Source organism: Coregonus lavaretus, assembly GCF_964263955.1.
Source record: "Coregonus lavaretus genome assembly, chromosome: 11".
NCBI lineage: Eukaryota > Metazoa > Chordata > Actinopteri > Salmoniformes > Salmonidae > Coregonus > Coregonus lavaretus.
The window spans coordinates 19,009,777-19,032,753 of record NC_139998.1 but is presented as its reverse complement, the minus strand read 5'-3'; the positions used below and the strand labels follow the sequence as shown (position 1 = coordinate 19,032,753).

At 44.6% G+C, this 22,977-nt stretch overlaps 1 pseudogene across 1 annotated transcript in view; it reads right to left on the bottom strand.

Annotated features, from left to right (window-relative positions):
* LOC311137033 (DNA-directed RNA polymerase III subunit RPC2-like) overlaps window positions 1–18,342 on the bottom strand; it is a 32,027-nt pseudogene extending 13,685 nt beyond the window's left edge. The window contains exons 1-10 of the transcript in view: window positions 18,261–18,342; window positions 17,965–17,978; window positions 17,849–17,865; window positions 17,516–17,626; window positions 16,295–16,412; window positions 5,248–5,349; window positions 4,614–4,748; window positions 1,033–1,194; window positions 737–928; window positions 263–425 (exon numbers count right to left, since the gene is read on the bottom strand). The product of the transcript in view is annotated as a DNA-directed RNA polymerase III subunit RPC2-like (transcript). The remainder of the gene's footprint in view (window positions 1–262; window positions 426–736; window positions 929–1,032; window positions 1,195–4,613; window positions 4,749–5,247; window positions 5,350–16,294; window positions 16,413–17,515; window positions 17,627–17,848; window positions 17,866–17,964; window positions 17,979–18,260) is intronic.
* Window positions 18,343–22,977: the final 4,635 nt, after the last annotated feature.

The window sequence follows — 22,977 nt, the reverse complement described above, 5'->3', positions numbered from 1 at the left end:
AACATATGCTGTCTGTAAACTGGACATTCCATGTTCTTTCCCTTCATGTTTGAGGCACTGTATTGAAAATCAGAGGAAGGCTTAAGAAGAGAAGCAGTTTTTAAGGAATCAAACACAAGGGAAAAGCCACCAGTAACAATCCTGGCTTGAGAGCATACTGCTGGTTATGTGTATCAAGTGCTTATGCGTATGCCTTTGGATGTCTGGTGTGTGTGCATGTGGGCGTGCATGTGCGCCTGTGTGTGTGCGTATGTGTGGTCACCATTGAGGAAGACCAGGAAGACACTGGGGTAGGAGAGCTCTTCTCCACACAGCAGGTGGACGTCCTCCACTCCCAGGTTGAAGGCCAGCTTGATGATGGGGCCGTCCTCCATGTCTGTGGTGATGTGGGTCATCAGGGCCAGGTTCTTCACCAGACCACAGGCCTAGGACACAACACAACCACTGGTCAGAAGCTGATATACACAGGCCAAGGCAACACCATCTAGAACTGGCATTAGGGTTAGGGTTGTCCAGGACTAAAAATATATATCATTTTATGAGCAGCAGTTCAATATTCAGACATGTTGGTTTTACACAGTAGGCGTTTTTGCATTAGTGTGCGTGTGCATGGATGTTATGGGGTTTATGGGGGCCATGGTGTGTGTGTTTGCTCAATTATGTGTGCGTGCTTGCCAATATGTATATATGTGACTGTCTGTCTGTCCGTGTCTCGCTCTCTCTCTCTCTGACTCACCTCTCCCTCAGGGGTGTCGGAGGGGCACAACATGCCCCACTGGGAGGGCTGCAGGGAGCGGGGTCCGCTGACCTTCCTGGTCTTCTCCAACTGGGAGGAGATCCTGGTCATCATGCCTAAAGCCGAGATGAAGGCGAGACGGGACAGCACCTGTGTCACACCCTGACGGTCCATCTTCAGGGACCAGTTCCCCTGGGGGCACAGACAGGTCAAATCCCCTTTTGCCATATGTCAATCCATGTGGATACCACATGCTCTGTCTGGCATAAGGGACCAGATCTTGATACAGCACTCACGGTGGAGATGGCGTTGACCATGCCGTTGGTGATCTGGTCCTGGCGCATGTGTTTGACTATGTCGAACTGGGCCGCTCGCTGCTTGGGGATGATCTGGTCTGATATCTTCTTCAGCTCCGAGTTGAACTTCTTAAAGAGATCCACAAACAGCAGAGACAGCAGCTAGCCAGAGGGGGAGAGAGAGTGTTAAGGCTCGCACCGAATGTAGTTCTAGCGTTCGTCTGCCGATCGTTCAGTGCGCTGTGTTTCAGGGACCACCCTGTAAAATAGGTCTCGACCAGCAAACACTACTGGTGTGTCTGAGCTCATATTTATTAAGTGTCTCTGAGAAGGAGTGCTGATCTAGGATCAGGTCCTCCCTGTCCATAACAATCTGATTAATTATGATCCAAAAGGCAAAACGGACACAGTGGAAACATCAAAACTCAACACTGGAAGTTACAGACCGAGTCTCCGATGCAACAAACTAGATGTGAAACAACAATACTCAGAGAGATAGTCATATCCCCTGGAGCCACAGGCAAGGCAAACCCTCTGTTCTCCCAGTTCTCTTGGCTTCTGCTGCCAGCTGTTCTGTTCCTCTCCATTATCAGCTCAGAGAAAATGACCAAAGAGACAGATTTAATAACCAGGTGTGCCAACCCTGAGATAAGCCTGACCTGGCTTCTCTCCCAGGTCTCTCTTCTCTCCTTTCCTCTACCCAGTAAGGCTTTCACTATGGAACCTCTCTCTTTCGTTCTCTCTTTCGCTCAACCCCCCACCAACCCTCCCGACACATTTGCATACATCAAAACAAACAAGCAGCACCGGCAAAATTAATAATAAAGAAATTAAGCTTCCGTTGCGCAGCCGGGCCAATTAGTTGAATGTCAGGGAATCATAATTGGAGAGAGAGGAGATTGCTGGGCGTTCTAAGTGCATAAGCCCCCTATTGAAAGGAGGCCCTGTACCCCCCTCCACCCCCACCTCGTCCCCACTCCTCAGCCAGAGCAGGTCGGGGCGGGGGGAAATTAAAGGCCTTAAGACAGCCGTAATTACATTATCAGAGCTGGGGCCTGCAGGATTAGCTCAATCGCTCCAGTCAAGGCGGCCATTCTTTTGTCACAGCGCGGAAAAATCCCTACGCTTCCCCGGCCCTGGGATTTTGTTACCGCTGCTGCGTATCTCTCCCCTTGACAAAGCCAGTCAAGGCGGGAATACAGAGCAAGGCGGGGAGGGAGGAAGGGATGAGGGGAGGATGAGGAAAACAAAAACAGGCAACAACAAAGCGGGAGGAAAATAATGAAGGTATTAATAAAGGAGGGAGAGGGGTGAGAATAAAGACACAGGTGAGGGCATGGGGAGGCTGGTGTGGAGTCTAAATCCACTAGCACAGGCCTGGGATCAGGGCATGGGGAGGCTGGTGTGGAGTCTAAATCCACTAGCACAGGCCTGGGATCAGGGCATGGGGAGGCTGGTGTGGAGTCTAAATCCACTAGCACAGGCCTGGGATCAGGGCATGGGGAGGCTGGTGTGGAGTCTATATCCACTAGCACAGGCCTGGGATCAGGGCATGGGGAGGCTGGTGTGAAGTCTAAATCCACTAGCACAAGCCTGGGATCAGGCATGGGGAGGCTGGTGTGGAGTCTATATCCACTAGCACAGGCCTGGGATCAGGGCATGGGGAGGCTGGTGTGAAGTCTAAATCCACTAGCACAAGCCTGGGATCAGGGCATGGGGAGGCTGGTGTGGAGTCTATATCCACTAGCACAGGCCTGGGATCAGGGCATGGGGAGGATGGTGCAGAGTCGGTCTCTACTACCAACGGCCTGGGATCAGTTCTCAGATAAGTAGAAAGTACGTAGAGATTTAGCACTGCGTATAGAGACCATCGTTTTGACTGGGGAGGAGGAGCAGATTAAAAGTCAGTTTGGGGTTTCACCGCTAAAGATTAAGGTTGGGATTAGAGGATGGTAAAATGATCCAAGATCTGTGAATGCAGGCAACTTCTACCTTGGAGCTATACAACCCATTCATCCCATGGGCACCAGCATTGAGCATGTACAGCACTGTCACACAACCAGCCCCTTTGAAACATTAGCATTAAATGCTGACAGTCATCATAATTTAATTACAGAACAGCGTGAGTGAGTCCTACTGTGCAGATAGACCCAGGCTGTGCTTATCTACACTGTGGAGCAGCCAACTATAGGCCTCTGTGCTGGAGGAAGTCTGTACAGGCAAATGTGTAAAAGGAAGTCTGCACAGCCTAATGTACTCAGGCACACTACATGACCAAAAATATGTGGACACCTGCTAGTCGAACATCTCATTCCAATATATCATGAACATTAATATGGAGTTGGTCCCCCCTTTGCTGCTATAACAGCCTCCACTCTTCTGGGAAGGATTTCCACTAGATTGCTGCGGAGACCTGCTTCCATTCAGCCACAACGGCATTAGTGAGGTCGGGCACTGATGTTGGGCGATTAGGCCTGGCTCGCAGTCAGCATTCCAATTCATCCCAAAGGTGTTCGATGTGGTTGAGGTCAGGACTCTGTGCAGACCAGTCAAGTTCTTCCACACCGATCTCGACAAACCATTTCTGTACGGACCTCGCTTTGTGCAAGGGGGCATTGTCATGCTGAAACAGGAAAGGCCCTTCCCCAAACTGTTGCCATAAAGTTGGAAGCACAGAATTGTCTAGAATGTCATTGTATGTTGTAGCATTAAGATTTCCCTTCACTGGAACTAAGGGACCTAGCCCGAACCACGAAAAACAGCCCCAGACCATTATTCCTTCTCCAGCAAACTTTACAGTTGGCACTATGCATTCGGGCAGGTAGCGTTCTCCTGGCATCCGCCAAACCTAGATTGTGAAGCGTGATTCATCAATCCAGAGAACGTGTTTCCACTGCTCCAGAGTCCAATGGTGGCAAGCTTTACACCACTCCAACCGACGCTTGGCATTGCACATGGTGATCTTAGGCTTGTGTGCGGCTGTTCGGCCATGGAAACCCATTTCATTAAGCTCCCGACCAACAGTTATTGTGCTGATGTTGCTTCCAGAGGCAGTTTGGAACTTGGTAATGAGTGTTGCAACGTTCTGTGAGCTTGTGTGGCCTACCACCTCCTGGCTGAGCCGTTGTTCCACCTAGATGTTTCCATTTCACAATATCAGCACTTACGGTAGGGCCTTCAGTAAGGCCATTCTACTGCTAATGTTTGTCTATGGAGATTGAATGGCTGTGTGCTCGATGTTATATACCTGTCAGCAATGGGTGTGGCTGAAATAGCCGAATCCACTAATTTGAAGAGATGTCCACATACTTTTGTATATCTAGCGTAAGTCTGTGCATCCCAATGTGATAAAGTAAATCTATAGGCCAATGTGCAGTCTGCATAGACAATGTACTGGAGTCTACTAACTGAGGGAGTAAACTAAACACACACAGAGGAAGTTCGCAGGAATAATATTTTACTATTAGGATAGAGAGGTTATACTAGGACAGAGGTTATATTAGGAGAGAGAGGTTATGTTAGGACACAAAGGTTATATTAGGATGGAGAAAAACAGACCCTGATTCTGTCGATGGAGCTACCTGTCCAGCCAACTCCAGACGCTTGTTGCCATAGTAGTCTCTGTCATCCACCTTGTTCTCTCCTTGGGCCAGGATCACCCTGCGCACCATCACCGCCAGGTAAATACACTTGGCCCGGAAGTTATACTCCTTCACCTGGAGGTGGAATAAAATACAGGGTTGGTGGGGGTCAATTCCATTTCAAAGTCAATTCAGGAAGTAAACTGAAATTAAAATTGCAATTTCTCAGATTAGCAATGAAGAAAATTGGAATTTGAACTTCAGTTTTCTTCCTGAATTGGCATGGAATTGACCCCAACCCTGGTAGTAGTAGGACGTCACTCGATCAAACCTAAGTGGACCATTGAGGAACGTTTTTGACTGCAATATACAAAATAAAGAGGGTTGATCCAGCTAACTAAATGATATGGAATGGGTTCTATGGTAACACACTTATAGCCATATTAACAAAGAATAGGTAAGGGTACAGGTGACAAAACTAAATTATCTTACGGTATGGTGAGCACAGTGGTTAACCCTACCAACACCTATCTCACTGCTGATAGTTCCATAGTAAATCCCATGCCACACTGGGCATGGCAGGTGTGTATAAAGCTGTTCTTGGTGTGGTCAATCTGATAGCACTTGCAGGTACATGAGTGAGGATGAGGGAAGCCAACAGCTCTCTGGCTCCCTCCATCTTGGGCCTTCCCCACATGCACCGTCTCCGCACCTTATTCCCAATGTACAGTACCAGTCAAAAGTTTGGACACAGCTACTCATTCAAGGGTTTTTATTTATTTTTACATTGTAGAATAATAGTGAAGACATCAAAACTATGAAATAACACATGGAATCATGTAGTAACCACATTTTTTAAAACAAATCAAAATATATTTTATATTAGAGATTTTTCAAAGTAGCTACCCTTTGCCTTGATGACAGCTTTGCACACTTTGCATTCTCTCAACCAGCTTCAAGAGATAGTCACCGGGAATGCATTTCAATTAACAGGTGTGCCTTCTTAAAAGTTAATTTGTGGAATTTCTTTCCTTCTTAATGCGTTTTAGACAATCAGTTGTGTTGTGAAAAGGTAGGGGGGGTATACAGAAGATAGCCCTATTTGGTAAAAGACCAAGTCCATATTATGGTAAGAACAGCTCAAATAAGCAAAGAGAAACAACAGTCCATCATTACTTTAAGACATGAAGGTCAGTCAATACGGAACATTTCAAGAACTTTGAAAGTTTCTTCAAGTGCAGTCGCAAAAACCATCAAGCGCTATGATGAAACTGGCTCTCATGAGGACCGCCACAGGAATGGCAGACCCACAGTTACCTCTGCTGCAGAGGATAAGTTCATTAGAGTTACCAGCCTCAGTAATTGTAGCCCAAATAAATGCTTCACAGATTTCAAGTAACAGACACATCTCAACATCGACTGTTCAGAGGAGACTGTGTGAATCAGGCCTTCATGGTCAAATTGCTGTAAAGAAACCACTACTAAAAGGACACCAATAAGAAGAAGAGACCTGCTTGGGCCAAGAAACATGAGCAATGGACATTAGACCGGTGGAAATCTGTCCTTTGGTCTGGAGTCCAAATTGGAGATTTTTGGTTCCAACTGCCGTGGTTTTGTGAGACGCGGTATGGGTGAACGGATGATCTCCGCATGTGTAGTTCCCACCATGAAGCATGGAGGAGGAGGTGTTATGGTGTGGGGTGCTTTGCTGGTGACACTGTCTGTGATTTATTTAGAATTCAAGGCACACATAACCAGCATTGCTACCACAGCATTCTGCAGTGATACGCCATCCCATCTGGTTTGGGCTTAGTGGGACAATCATTTGTTTTTCAACAGGACAATGACTCAACACACCTCCAGGATGTGTAAGGGCTATTTAACCAAGAAGGAGAGTGATGGAGTGCTGCATCAGATGACCTGGCCTCCACAAATTTTCGACCTCAACCCAATTGATATGGTTTGGGATGAGTCGGACCGCAGAGTGAAGGAAAAGCAGCCAACAAGAGCTCAGCATATGTGGGAACTCCTTCAAGAGTTTTGGAAAAGCATTCCAGGTGAAGCTGGTTGAGAGAATGCCAAAAGTGTATATAAAATATATTTTGATTTGTTTAACACTTTTTTGGTTACTACATGATTCCATATGTGTTATTTCATAGTTTTGATGTCTTCACTATTATTCTACAATGTAGAAAATTGTAAAAAGAAAAACCCTGGAATGAGTAGGTGTGTCCAAACTTTTGACTGGTACTGTATTTCAGAGCCTAGGGAATGGATACAGAAGGATATGAGAATACAAAATCTATAACTGCACAGCAATATAAAACAGGCAAGCTGTATCTCAGATCACAAAGTGACAAACTTTAAAAGAAAGAACCGGAGGCGTAATTCTAAAGTAATGAAAATGTGAGATGCACGTTCATTGTCACGAGAAGAAAAGAAGGAAACAAATTAACATTCTGAGGGATCAGAGTTGTAGCAGGTCAAGTGAATCACAAAAGCCACGACCAGGGATGTGTCAGCCCTTATGCCCCACCCCCCTCGACACCCACACACGCATACAACACACACACCACGGTCACACCTGAGTCAGCAATAGTCTGTGTCGTGCTCTAGAGAGGTCAGTGAGACTGAGCGCGTCCTCCCAGACCACCCACCCTGCAGGCTATAACCATTGGCTACCGAGGACAACCAGTGAAGAGTCAACCATGCCAGCCTGTTCAACCATGTCCTGTCCTGTGTTTTACGCTACAATAATGGCAAACACAATTATCATGTGTAAAAACAGTAAATGGGAAGTCCAAAGAACTCATGGTCTTGTCATTTGTGAGCTTTATGAAATGCATGTACAATAGAACATTGACATTTATAAAAGCTTATTTGCTTCAACAAACAACATATTTTCCATTTAAATAGACATACAGTGGGGAGAACAAGTATTTGATACACTGCAGATTTTGCAGGTTTTCCTACTTACAAAGCATGTAGAAGTCTGTAATTTTTATCATAGGTACACTTCAACTGCGAGAGACGGAATCTAAAACAAAAATCCAGAAAATCACATTGTATGATTTTTAAGTAATTAATTTGCATTTTATTGCATGACATAAGTATTTGAGACATCAGAAAAGCAGAACTTAATATTTGGTACAGAAACCTTTGTTTGCAATTACAGAGATCATACGTTTCCTGTAGGTCTTGACCAGGTTTGCACACACTGTAGCAGGGATTTTGGCCCACTCCTCCATACAGACCTTCTCCAGATCCTTCAGGTTTCGGGGCTGTCGCTGGGCAATACGGACTTTCAGCTCCCTCCAAAGATTTTCTATTGGGTTCAGGTCTGGAGACTGGCTAGGCCACTCCAGGACCTTGAGATGCTTCTTACGGAGCCACTCCTTAGTTGCCCTGGCTGTGTGTTTCGGGTCGTTGTCATGCTGGAAGACCCAGCCACGACCCATCTTCAATGCTCTTACTGAGGGAAGGAGGTTGTTGGCCAAGATCTCATGATACATGGCCCCATCCATCCTCCCCTCAATACGGTGCAGTTGTCCTGTCCCCTTTGCAGAAAAGCATCCCCAAAGAATGACGTTTCCACCTCCATGCTTCACGGTTGGGATGGTGTTCTTGGAGTTGTACTCATCCTTCTTCTTCCTCCAAACACGGCGAGTGGTTTAGACCAAAAAGCTCTATTTTTATCTCATCAGACCACATGACCTTCTCCCATTCCTCCTCTGAATCATCCAGATGGTCCTTGGCAAACTTCAGACGGGCCTGGACATGCGCTGGCTTGAGCAGGGGGACCTTGCGTGCGCTGCAGGATTTTAATCCATGACGGCGTAGTGTGTTACTAATGGTTTTCTTTGAGACTGTGGTCCCAGCTCTCTTCAGGTCATTGACCAGGTCCTGCCGTGTAGTTCTGGGCTGACCCCTCACGATCATTGATGCCCCACGAGGTGAGATCTTGCATGGAGCCCCAGACCGAGGGTGATTGACCTTCATCTTGAACTTCTTCCATTTTCTAATAATTGCACCAACAGTTGTTGCCTTCTCACCAAGCTGCTTGCCTATTGTCCTGTAGCCCATCCCAGCCTTGTGCAGATCTACAATTTTATCCCTGATGTCCTTACACAGCTCTCTGGTCTTGGCCATTGTGGAGAGGTTGGAGTCTGTTTGATTGAGTGTGTGGACAGGTGTCTTTTATACAGGTAACGAGTTCAAACGGGTGCAGTTAATACAGGTAATGAGTGGAGAACAGGAGGGCTTCTTAAAAGAAAAACTAACAGGTCTGTGAGAGCCGGAATTCTTACTGGTTGGTAGGTGATCAAATACTTATGTCATGCAATAAAATGCAAATTAATTACTTAAAAATCATACAATGTGATTTTCTGGATTTTTGTTTTAGATTCCGTCTCTCACAGTTGAAGTGTACCTATGATAAAAAATTACAGACCACTGCATGCTCTGTAAGTAGGAAAACCTGCAAAATCGGCAGTGTATCAAATACTTGTTCTCCCCACTGTACCTACAGTATATAGTAGGGGTGCAACCTAAGGCCGATTAAAAGCGGCCTGCGGTGGATTTAGTGTAAACAAATCAAAACAAAACAAACTGTGGTTAACTAAATGCGCCGCTTAGATCATAGACCCGTGGTTACGTGATTAGCCTTCGATATACACTGAGTTTACCAAACATTAGGAACACCTTCCTGATATTGAGTTGCACCCCCCTTTTGCCCTCAGTACAGCCTCAATTCATCGTGGCATGGACTCTACAAGGTGTCAAAAGCGTTCCACAGGGATGCTGGCCCATGTTGACTCCAATGCTTCCCACAATTGTGTCAAGTTGGCTGGATGTATGTTGGGTGGTGGACCATTTTTGATACACACGGGAAACTGTTGAGCGTGAAAAACCCAGCAGCGTTGCAGTTCTTGACATAAACCGGTGCACCTGGCACCTACTACCATAAACCGTTCAAAGGCACTTAAATCGTTTGTCTTCCCCATTCACCCTCTGAATGGCACGCATATACTATCAATGTCTCAAAGCTTAAAAATCTTTCTTTAACATGTCTCCTCCCCTTCATCTACACTGATGGAAGTGGATTTAACAAATTACATCAATAAGGGATCATAGCTTTCACCTGGATTCACCTGGTCAGTCTATATCATGGAAAGAGCAGGTGTTCTTAATGTTTAACACCCCTCGTTCTTAAGTATTAACACCCCTCAACTTTTTCCACATTTTGTTGTGTTACAGCGTGAATTAAAATGGATTACATTGAGAGATGTTTTGTCACTGGCCTACACATAATACTCTGTAATGTCAAAGTGGAATTATGTTTTTTACAAATTAATTACAAATGAAAAGCTGAAATGTCTTGAGTCAATAAGTATTCAAATCCTTTGTTATGGCAAGCCTAAATAAGTTCAGGAGTAAAAATGTGCTTAACAAGTCACATAATAAGTTGTATGGACAATAATAGTGTTTAACATGATTTTATAATGACTACCTCATCTCTGTACCCCACACATACAATTATCTGTAAGGTCCCTCAGTCGAGCAGTGAATTTCAAACACAGATTCAACAACAAAGACCAGGGAGGTTTTCCAATGCCTCGCAATGAAGGGCACCTATTGGTAGATGGCAACAACAACAAAAAAATACATTGAATATCCCATTGAGCATGGTGAAGTTATTAATTACACTTTGGATGGTGTATCAATACACCCAGTCCCTACAAAGACAGGTGTCCTTCCTAACTCAGTTGCCGAAGAGGAAGGAAATCACTCAGGGATTTCACCATGAGGCCAACGGTGACTTTAAAACAGTTACATAGTTTAATGGCTGAGAAAACTGAGGATGGATCAACAACAATATAGTTACTCCACAATACTAACCTAATTGACAGAGTGAAAAGATGGCAGCTTGTACGTAATAAAAAATATTACAAAACATGCATTCTGTTTGCAACAAGGCACTAAAGTAATACTGCTGTCACGACTTCCGCCGAGGCTGCCTCCCCTCCTTGTTCGGGCAGGTTTCGGCGTTCGTCGTCACCGGCTTACTAGCTGCTGCCAATCCATTTATCATCACTCCACTTGTATTGTCTAATTAATCACACACACCTGGTCCTTATCCCCAATTAGTCATTGTATAAGTGTTCCCTCTGCTTCCTTGTCTGTGTGGGTGATTGTTTGTAGTGAGCTGTGTGTAGCTCGGTTGAGCTACCCTTACCTTGTTGTTGCCAGGGTAGATATTTCCCCTGTGCCTGAGTTTTGTTGTCGCATGCTTGTGCAACAGTTTATCGACGGAATAAACTCTTTGGATGAGTATTACTCTCCTGCGCCTGACTCCTTCTATCACAAGCATCACAACTGCAAAAAATGTGTCAAAGCAATTAACTGTTTGTCCTGAATACAAAGTGTTATGTTTGGGGCAAATCCAATACAACACATTACTTATGTGTTATGTCGTTCAGTTCTTGTCATTATTTTGTTTTTTATCTTATGTTTGTTTGTAGTAAATATTTCAACTTTTATTTTCATTGTTTTGTATTAGTTTTCTCCTGTGAATGTGTTGCATTCCATGTCTGCAAAGTGCTGTATAAATAAAGCTGGATTTGATCCAGATCGGGTCCAGGAGCACTCCACGATGCTGGCCAGCTTGGGGGAAGCGATGGATCGGGTTCTTCAGGTCGTCCAACGCCTGGACAGGAGCAGACCCGATCTGTCGAGACCAGCTGGCCAACCGGATCCAGCCACCTACACCCCAGCAGGGATCCAGATATCCCGACCACGGGCGTTTGAGGGGACAGTGGCGCTGTGCCAGGGATTCCTCCTCCAATTGGCGCTTTACTTCGCCAGCATCAGGCCGGCACCATCAGAGCGGGAGAAGGTGTCCGTCCTCGTTTCCTGCCTCTGTGGGAAAGCCCTGGAGTGGGCCAACGCGGTGTGGAACGAAGGAGGAGCCGGATTGGAGGACTATAGGGAGTTCACTCGCCTTTTTCGGGCGGTATTCGACCACCCGCCGAGGGTCGAGAGGCGGGTGAGCGACTGGTCCACCTGAGGCAGGGGACGAGGGCCGCGCAGGACTTCGCGTTGCAGTTCCGGAGAGGCGGGTGAGCGACTGGTCCACCTGAGGCAGGGGACGAGGGCCGCGCAGGACTTCGCGTTGGAGTTCCGGACGCTGGCAGCGGGGTCCGGGTGGAACGAGCGGGCCCTGATCTACCATTTCCGGTGCCATCTGCGGGAGGACGTCCGACGGTAGCTAGCCTGCTGGGACACCATGTTGTCCTTCGATAAAATGGTGGACATGACCATTCGGTTGGACAACCTGCTGGCAGCCAGAGGATGTCCTGGTAGGGGTCTGCCCGTTTCCACCCCGGAAGCCTGCCCTGCCGGAAGCTGAGCCCGCGGTTTGTGGGGCCATTCAAAGTCCTGAGGAGAGTCAACGAGGTCACTTATAGGTTATTACTTCCCCCTGATTACCGTATTAACCCCTCGTTTCATGTGTCTCTCCTCAGGCCGGTGGTAGCTGGTCCGCTCCAGGAGTCTGAGGTGCGGGAGGTCCCTCCACCTCCTCTGGACATCGAGGGGGCCCCGGCGTAGTCTGTCCGTTCCATCCTGGATTCGAGGCGTCGGGTGGGGGGCCTTCAGTACCTCGTGGAGTGGGAGGGGTATGTTCCGGGGTTCCGGTGAGGGATATCCTCGATCCCTCCATGTTACGGGATTTCCACCGTCGCCATCCGGCTCGCCCTGCTCCGCGTCCTCCTGGCCATCCCCGAGGCCGGGGTCGGCGCGCTGCTGGAGCCGCGCGTGAAAGTGGGGGTACTGTCACGACTTCCGCCGAGGCTGCCTCCCCTCCTTGTTCGGGCAGGTTTCGGCGTTCGTCGTCACCGGCTTACTAGCTGCTGCCGATCCATTTATCATCACTCCACTTGTATTGTCTAATTAATCACACACACCTGGTCCTTATCCCCAATTAGTCATTGTATAAGTGTTCCCTCTGCTTCCTTGTCTGTGTGGGTGATTGTTTGTAGTGAGCTGTGTGTAGCTCGGTTGAGCTACCCTTACCTTGTTGTTGCCAGGGTAGATATTTCCCCTGTGCCTGAGTTTTGTTGTCGCATGCTTGCGCAACTGTTTATCGACGGAATAAACTCTTTGGATGAGTATTACTCTCCTGCGCCTGACTCCTTCTATCACAAGCATCACAACTGCAAAAAATGTGTCAAAGCAATTAACTTTTTGTCCTGAATACAAAGTGTTATGTTTGGGGCAAATCCAATACAACACATTACTTATGTGTTATGTCGTTCAGTTCTTGTCATTATTTTGTTTTTTATCTTATGTTTGTTATGTAGTAAATATTTCAACTTTTATTTTCATTGTTTTGTATTAGTTTTCTCCTGTGAATGTGTTGCATTCCATGTCTGCAAAGTGCTGTATAAATAAAGCTGGATTTGATTTGATTACCACTCTCCATATTTTAAAGCATAGTGGTGGCTGCATCGTGTTATGGATATGCTTGTAATTGTTAAGGACTGGGGTGTTTTTCAGGATAAAGAAAGAAACTGAATGGAGGCAAAATCCTAGAGGAAAACCTGGTTCAGTCTGCTTTCCACCAGACACTGGGAGATGAATTTACCTTTCAGCAGCACAATAACCTAAAACACAAAGCCAAATCTACACTTGAGTTGCTTACCAAGAAGACAGTGAATGTTCCTGAGTGGCTGAGTTACAGTTTTGACTTAAATCTGCTTGGAATTCTATGGCAAGACCTGAAAATGGTCTTCTAACACTTTTTTGGTTACTACATGATTCCATATGTGTTATTTCATAGTTTTGATGTCTTCACTATTATTCTACAATGTAGGAAATAGTAAAAATAAAGAAAAACCCTTGAATGAGTAGCTGTGCCCAAACTTTTGACTGGTACTGTGCATATTTTTTTATTTACAAATGTTTGAATTTTTCTTCCACTTTGACAGAGTATTTTGTGTAGACAATTAAATCAATTTAAGCCCATTTTGTCACAACAAAATGTGGAAAAAGTCAAGGGGTGTAAATACTTTCTGAATGCACTATGTACAGTGAGGGAAAAAAGTATTTGATCCCTGGCTGATTTTGTACGTTTGCCCACTGACAAAGAAATGATCAGTCTATAGTTTTAATGGTAGGTTTATTTGAACAGTGAGTGACATAATAACAACAACAAAATCCAGAAAAACGCATGTCAAAAATGTTATAAATTGATTTGCATTTTAATGAGGGAAATAAGTATTTGACCCCCTCTCAATCAGATAGATTTCTGGCTCCCAGGTGTCTTTTATACAGGTAACGAGCTGAGATTAGGAGCACACTCTTAAAGGGAGTGCTCCTAATCTCAGCTTGTTACCTGTATAAAAGACACTTGTCCACAGAAGCAATCAATCAATCAGATTCCAAACTCTCCACCATGGCCAAGACCAAAGAGCTCTCCAAGGATGTCAGGGACAAGATTGAAGACCTACACAAGGCTGGAATGGGCTACAAGACCATCGCCAAGCAGCTTGGTGAGAAGGTGACAAAACAGTTGGTGCGATTATTCGCAAATGGAAGAAACACAAAAAAACGGTTTATCTCCCTCGGCCTGGGGCTCCATGCAAGATCTCACCTCGTGGAGTTGCAATGATCATGAGAACGGTGAGGAATCAGCCCAGAACTACACGGGAGGATCTTGTCAATGATCTCAAGGCAGCTGGGACCATAGTCACCAAGAAAACAATTGGTAACACACTACGCCGTGAAGGACTGAAATCCTGCAGCGCCCGCAAGGTCCCCATGCTCAAGAAAGCACATATACAGGCCCATCTGAAGTTTGAATCATTCAGATGTTCATTGGCAGAGGAGAACTGGGTGAAAGTGTTGTGGTCAGATGAGACCAAAATCGAGCTCTTTGCCATCAACTCAACTCGCCGTGTTTGGAGGAGGAGGAATGCTGCCTATGACCCCAAGAACACCATCCCCACCGTCAAACATGGAGGTGGAAACATTATGCTTTGGGGGTGTTTTTCTGCTAAGGGGACAGGACAACTTCACCGCATCAAAGGGACGATGGACGGGGCCATGTACCGTCAAATCTTGGGTGAGAACCTCCTTCCCTCAGCCAGGGCATTGAAAATGGGTATTCCAGCATGACAATGACCCAAAACACACGGCCAAGGCAACAAAGGAGTGGCTCAAGAAGAAGCACATTAAGGTCCTGGAGTGGCCTAGCCAGTCTCCAGACCTTAATCCCATAGAAAATCTGTGGAGGGAGCTGAAGGTTCGAGTTGCCAAACGTCAGCCTCGAAACCTTAATGACTTGGAGAAGATCTGCAAAGAGGAGTGGGACAAAATCCCTCCTGAGATGTGTGCAAACCTGGTGGCCAACTACAAGAAACGTCTGACCTCTATGATTGCCAACAAGGGTTTTGCCACCAAGTACTAAGTCATGTTTTGCAGAGGGGTCAAATACTTATTTTCCTCATTAAAATGCAAATCAATTTATACAATTTTTGACATGCGTTTTTCTGGATTTTTTGGTTGTTATTCTGTCTCTCACTGTTCAAATAAACCTACCATTAAAATTAGACTGATCATGTCTTTGTCAGTGGGCAAACGTACAAAATCAGCAGGGGATCAAATACTTTATTCCCCTCACTGTACAAATTATAATGGACCTATATATGTTTTAATAAATGTCCTTTTCCTGGCCCACAAATAGATTTTGAAGAACAAATTAGTCCCCCAAAAAATACTCTGTTGAATTTCCAAATCTCAATGTGGCTCTCGAGCCAAAGGTTTGCCCACCCCTGGTCTAATATCTATTTAAGGCTGTATGTCTACTGAGGCATAGCTTGACGTATCAAACATCAAAGGTATAATGAGAACCTTAAATAGATACAACAACAACATGCATTCAAATCTGATCCAACGGCCGTTGCTACGAAGCTAATATGGCCCTCGTCAATGCATTGCTGGTTCCTCCTACTAAATAAGGGTCTTTATTCAGACAAATTGGGGCATTGCATTCATCAACACATGTCAAAGAGGACACGTTGTCCTATTGATAAATGATTTGAGGATTATGCTTTAATTACTAGGCAAGACAAAGGCTGTGTCCCAAACTCAAGACTCATCTCCTCTTGTTAGAATACGTTATATTCTACAGTCAAAGTCCTAGTCCTCAGAGAATATAATCAGGGCCTAGAGTTTTTCCTGATAAGGTCAAATGGTCAGAAAAAAAGAAGGGGCCTACTAATGCCAAGTGTTCACTAGTGATAGTTCACCCAAATCACAAAATCACTTTTCCTTGCTTTGAAAGCATTCTATGGACAGAGAAGAGACTGCAATCCATGCTTTGGGTTTGTTTACCTAGCCACTGTCAACAACCGTTAACTTTGTCAACGTACCCTAAATTACCATGCTATAAATGTAATTCATTCCTAAATCCTCTCAAAGTAACTTGTAAAGTAACTTGCAAAAGGGATTGTGTAACTAAAGACTTGATTTGAAGTTAATGTTGAGTTGGTTTGGGGATGACAACCTGCTAAGCTACATGTATCACCTGTACCTCTCATTCAGGAAGTGCCTCTGCGATAGCTTCACCAGACCGCAGGTGGAGTAGGTTCCAGAGTGGGCAGAAAGATGGAATCATATACCTGTATCTGGGTGAAGATTTGGGCTTTCTGGCACTCTTCCAGGCTGGGGGAGAAGTTAGCCATGAAGTGCTCCTCTGTCCTGATCATTTGCTGGTCACTCTCCACACCCACCCATAGCCTGTGTGAGGAGGGGATGGGAGGTATGTGTGTGGGGGGGGGGGTGTTGAGGTACAGGAAGACATTATTAGAGGGTGAGGTATGAACGAGATTACATGTGGGAGGGAGGGATGGAGGGAAGGTATAAGGAAAGAATAAAGGAGAAAGGTTTAAGGGCAAGGATTGAAGTGGATGGCAGAGGTATCAGGGAAGTATGGAGGGGTGGAGGAATTGGAAGGAGGATATGTGGTGGAGATGTATAAGTGAATGGATGATTAAGTGGAGGAGAAAGAGGTATAAAGGATGTGATGTGACAAAGAGCATGGGAGAGGTGGATGGGGCAAGAAAAGAGAGGTTGGCAGGAGATGGAGGTGTGAGGGAGTGGGTGGAGGAAGGGGTTGTGTGGGTGTACACAGAGTGAAAGGTGGAAGAGATAAAGTGAGAGGTACAGCCAAGGGAAGTCAGGGAGAGGTGAGGCAGGAGTCACAAGGTTCTCTGACATTTGCTAATGCTATTGAGGAGCTGTGGGAACGGGGCTGGCTGGACCACAATGCATCTGGGGCCGTGCTGGTTGGCAGCACTGCAGAACGCGGCGAAGGCCAGGAGAAATTCACCCAAGATGCATGAAGGTAGAGCAAACAAACCAGGCAGGCCAACACGCCACACTGGTGATTATTCAAAATGCTACAATGCCACATTGGACATGTAGAGGGCTGGCCAAGAGGTAATCAGCAATTAAACTGCTGCCAACAGGTTAATATAGCAATCTTAATCTATGGACCTTACTGAGTGAAAGAGATGTCCAAATGTTTAACAGTAGAGGATGACTGAAAGCTAAGACAACTCACTGAAAGTAGAGTTTTCAGCTCAAAAATTAGTAGCAATTGTTATATAATGGTAATAGATGCATCATGTTCACAAACAGTGATTTTTATATTAGATTAGCTAATTTTATATTACATTAGCAAATTAGTTCTTAATGAGTAGCACAAGTGGGTTCCACTACCAACACATTGAACAACAAGGCTGAACAGGGCAGAGATGGTAGAGCCTTGCATTATCTGTATTCTGTAGGCATATTTTAGTCAGACAGCGCCCTCATGTGGATTTAGGTGATATTCTTACCTTGAATATATTGGCAATGGGGGCGTCCTCTGACAGATAGAAGAATCGTCCAGGTAGAATCGTCCCTGCTTAACGATCGTATTGGTCCTGCTCTTCTTCTTATGGGTTGAACTATAACCACATTACACAGCTGTTTGAATTGAGTGTGGTGGTAAGTGAACTGACGTTTGAATAAACAGACATGCGAATACAGTCTTACAATGATAAAGTAAGCAATAAATGAGAAAACATTCATATAATGAATCAATCATGAAAGAAAGCAGGTATGGAAATATCAATAGGAGCAAAGTGTTTACACCAAACTGCAGCTAGAGCCTAAGTAGGGAGACTAACAATCTGGTCCAGTCATTCTGGATATGAGTGACAGCACATGGTCACAGAGGCTCCACAATGATGTGGTTCTTTGACAGCTGCTCCTGGATCAGAATGACCTTCTCCTAACCTTTGACATTGAAGTAGCCCCCTGTGGATGTAGAGACAAGGACACATGTTCACACACACACACTCCTATGCATTCTGATGCTCAGCACTACTGCAGTCATTCCAGGGTACTAGGGATGGGCCACCTTGTGTGCATGTTTTTTGTTCTAGCCTTGGTTAGACTAATGGAGGTCTAAATTGAAAATCGTCACTAGTTGATTATTTGAATCAGTGCTGGGCTGGAACAAAAGCCTGCACGTACTGCAGGCAGCCCTCCAGGAGCAGAGTGGCCCCCATGTAAGGTGTTCAGCTAGGTTTTGCCTACCTGGGTCCAGAGGGCACTCGTTGAGTTTGGAGTACTCCATGGCCGTCTTCCCTGTGAGGACACAGTTAGAGCTGCGCAGCATGACGGGAATCCTGGGTAGAATACAGTTCAACGCACCGTTAGTAGGACAATCAGAAAGAGTAGTCATTTTCCCGGGCAAGAGTATCTGCTGGCGTCGTGCTTGACTGCCGCTTCTCCCTAGTACCTGTTTAGTAACAGTGTTTACTCGTTAACTTTGATTTGTTAGTTCTTCGTCTGTTTTTCTTTAAGTGTTTGTTCTTGTCTACTTTTCGGCCTGTTCTTTTATTATTATTATTTTTTTTTACCTTTATTGAACCAGGTAAGCCAGTTGAGAACAAGTTCTCATTTACAACTGCGACCTGGCCAAGATAAAGCAAAGCAGTGCGATAAAAACAACAACACAGAGTTACATATGGAATATCGGTTAGGACATCTACTTTGTGCATGACACAAGTAATTTTTCCAACAATTGTCAGATTATTTCACTTACAATTCACTGTATCACAATTCCAGTGGGTCAGAAGTTTACATACACTACGTTGACTGTGCCTTTAAACAGCTTGGAAAACTCCAGAAAATTATGTCATGGCTTTAGAAGCTTCTGATAGGCTAATTGAAATCATTTGAGTCAATTGGAGGTGTACCTATGGATGTATTTCAAGGCCTACCTTCAAACTCAGTGCCTCTTTGCTTGACATCATGGGAAAATCAAAAGAAATCAGCCAAGACCTCAGAAACAAAATTGTAGACCTCCACATGTCTGGTTCATCCTTGGGAGCAATTTCCAAATGCCTGAAGGTACCACGTTCATCTGTACAAACAATAGTACGCAAGTATAAACACCATGGGACCACGCAGCCATCATACCGCTCAGGAAGGAGATGCGTTCTGTCTCCTAGAGATGAACGTACTTTGGTGTGGAAAGTGCAAATCAATCCCAGAACAACAGCAAAGGACCTTGTGAAGATGCTGGAGGAAACAGGTACAAAAGTATCTATATAATAATAATAATAATATGCCATTTAGCAGACGCTTTTATCCAAAGCGACTTACAGTCATGCGTGCATACATTTTTGTGTATGGGTGGTCCCGGGGATCAAACCCACTACCTTGGCGTTACAAGCGCCGTGCTCTACCAGCTGAGCTACAGAGGACCTAACCTGAAAGGCCGCTCAGCAAGGAAGAAGCCACTGCTCCAAAACCGCCATAAAAAAGCCAGACTATGGTTTGCAACTGCACATGGGGACAAAGATCGTACCTTTTGGAGAAATGTCCTCTGGTCTGATGAAACAAAAATAGAACTGTTTGGCCATAATGACCATCGTTATGTTTGGAAGAAAAAGGAGGTTGCTTGCAAGCCGAAAAATACCATCCCAACCGTGAAGCACGGGGGTGGCAGCATCATGCTGTGGGGGTGCTTTGCTGCAGGAGGGACTGGTGCACTTCACAAAATAGATGGCATCATGAGGAAGGACAATTATGTGGATATATTGAAGCAACATCTCAAGACATCAGTCAGGAAGTTAAAGCTTGGTCGCAAATGAGGGCGGCAGGTAGCTTAGTGGTTAAGAGCGTTGTGCCAGTAACCGAAAGGTCGCTGGTTCTAATCCCCGAGCCGACTAGGTGAAAAATCTGTCGATGTGCCCTTGAGCAAGGCACTTAACCCTAATTGCTCCTGTAAGTCGCTCTGGATAAGAGCGTCTGCTAAATGACTAAAAAAAAAAAAAAAAAAAAAATGTTAAAAATGAGTCTTCCAAATGGTCAATGACCCCAAGCATACTTCTAAAGTTGTGGCAAAATGGATTAAGGACAAAGTCAAGGTATTGGAGTGGCCATCACAAAGCCCTGACATCAATCCTATAGAAAAGTTGTGGGCTGAACTGAAAAAGCGTTTGCAAGCAAGGAGGCCTACAAACCTGACCAGCTCTGTCAGGAGGAATGGGCCAAAATTCACCCAACTTATTGTGGAAGGCTACCCGCAAACGTTTGACCCAAGTTAAACAATTTAAAGGCAATGCTACCAAATACTAATTGAGTGTATGTAAACTTCTGACCCACTGTTAATGTGATGAAAGAAATAAAAGCTGAAATAAATAATGATCTCTACTATTATTCTGACATTTCACATTCTTAAAATAAAGTGGTGATCCTAACTGACCTAAGACAGGGAATTTTTACTAGGATTAAATGTCAGGAATTGTGAAAAACTGAGTTTAAATGTATTTGGCTAAGGTGTATGTAAACTTCCGACTTCAACTGTATGTATGTGCGTATGTACGTACAGTGAGGGAAAAAAGTATTTGATCCCCTGCTGATTTTGTACGTTTGCCCACTTACAAAGAAATGATCAGTCTATAATTTTAATGGTAGGTTTATTTGAACAGTGAGAGACAGAATAACAACAAAAAAACAACACTGGCAACACTGGTACAACAAAGCATAACACCATCATCTTCAGTACAGGGCTTCAACTGCACAATGAACTTGAATACCTCTAAACAGTGAAATACAATGTAATACCCATATAATGATGTACCATACACCTATACAATTACAGGGCATATAAACAACGCCCCAGGGGACATGATCCTATACAAATACAGGGTTAAATGTCCGAAATTATATGACAACCAAAACAGAGCTAGCCAGCTGACAATAGCTAGCCGCAGTAAAAACTACTAATTAGCATAACCTGAAATATAATAAAATAATAATAATATGCCATTTAGCAGACGCTTTTATCCAAAGCGACTTACAGTCATGCGTGCATACATTTTTGTGTATGGGTGGTCCCGGGGATCGAACCCACTACCTTGGCGTTACAAGCGCCGTGCTCTACCAGCTGAGCTACAGACGCTTTTATCCAAAGCGACTTACAGTCATGCGTGCATACATTTTTGTGTATGGGTGGTCCCGGGGATCGAACCCACTACCTTGGCGTTACAAGCGCCGTGCTCTACCAGCTGAGCTACAGAGGACCACAAATATGACATTATTGTCGCAGAGTGCATCTTCAGACATAAACACCTGAAAGATATGAAATGTCTACTTACATATCAACAAGGACGCACACTGGCCTTGGCTAACACAATGAACGTTAACTGCTGGGAAAACACAAGGACAGCTGGAACTTTCTCTCACATGACTTCTCTCGAGCTTGATCTTCTTCTCTGAGCTGGAGATCACCCAGCATGCTCTGCTTCACTTCACCGGTGCGCAGAACTACAGCTCTGATATGATGAACTAACATTATTGATATGATTAACTACAAATACTTCACAGCCTTTTATACACCAGGGGAGTCTCAAATTAGACTTAGATTTGATTTAGATTTGATTTAGGCCTAATTAATTTTTACCTTGAATATTGCAGCCCATTTGTGTAGGCTGTTAGCCAGACAAAACCCGCTGAGTTCAACAATAAATAGAGGCTGAATTTATCTTCAAGCCAACTACTTTTTCCTCATTGTTATGCTATTTGATGTGTAGTCAAATTTGTATAAAAAGTTTATACAGAACGCCTAAATCGCTGCTAAAGATGGTATAGTTATAGATAGTACACTACATAATAAAACAATCCCTAGTAAGCTAGTATTTTGAGGGTGGACTGACTGTATTATTTGGCATTAATAGACTAGTTTTACGCACAACAACTTTCTATCCAAGCTGGGAGAGAGCGGGAGGACCGCTCCTGTCATGCAGGTATAGGTAGTCTATACAGGACAGCTGTATATTCAAAAAATAATAATCGAATGGTAGCTGATTAGTATTCTGTTATATGGAAAATTCATTTGACAATCTGCAATGTTTTAATTTCCAACTTTAATTACTGGCAGATGGGCGGACAGGAGGTTAGGTAAGGGCCTGTTATGGAGAATCTCGGGTTCATTCCACCAATAGAGTGCCTTTTATGTCCTTCAGACATGTGTGCAAATGTTGAAAAAACACTCAATTGAACAGTTGGATCACATACTGTACATCTACAAACTAAACCATTGTGACGAGGTGTGAAAGAAGGAATCAGGCGCAGGAGGTCAAATACCGAAACCAGAGTTTAATCGGTTTGCATAAATCAAACGCCAAACGAAACTATACAAGGGAAAACCTCCACCTTGGCAATAACACAGTGAAATGTAGCTCAACTGACCTACACGCCCTCACAACAAACCAATCACTCACAAAGACAAGGGGAAGGGGAACAGAGGGAACACTTATACACATACTAATTAGGGGAATGAGCACCAGGTGTGTGTGATTGACAAGACATGACAAGTGGAGTGATGAGAATGGGATCGGCAGTGGCTAGTACTCCGGTGACGACGAACGCCAAACCCTGCCTGAACCAGGAGGGGGGGCAGCCTCGGCGGAAGTCGTGACAACCATATAAAATGTGCATTAGTAGTGTGTTTTCATTCAAATAACTGAGTTGTCCTCAATGAATTACATTTTAACCCACTTTTTTCTCTGTGATTGGTGATTACTTTACATTTGTCCCTGCGGTTTAAGGTCAACCTTGTAACATGAACTGAACTCTTATTTTAATATGGTAAAACTGTTCATTTTAAAATATTTTTTCTAAAGTAACATTGAGTATCTAGAAGTGGAATTATAGTGTAAAAGCAGTTGAGCTGCTACTACTCTTTTTGGCCCATTTCTGGTGGTTTGTGGTAAACATAACATGTTTTAAGAAGTTCAAA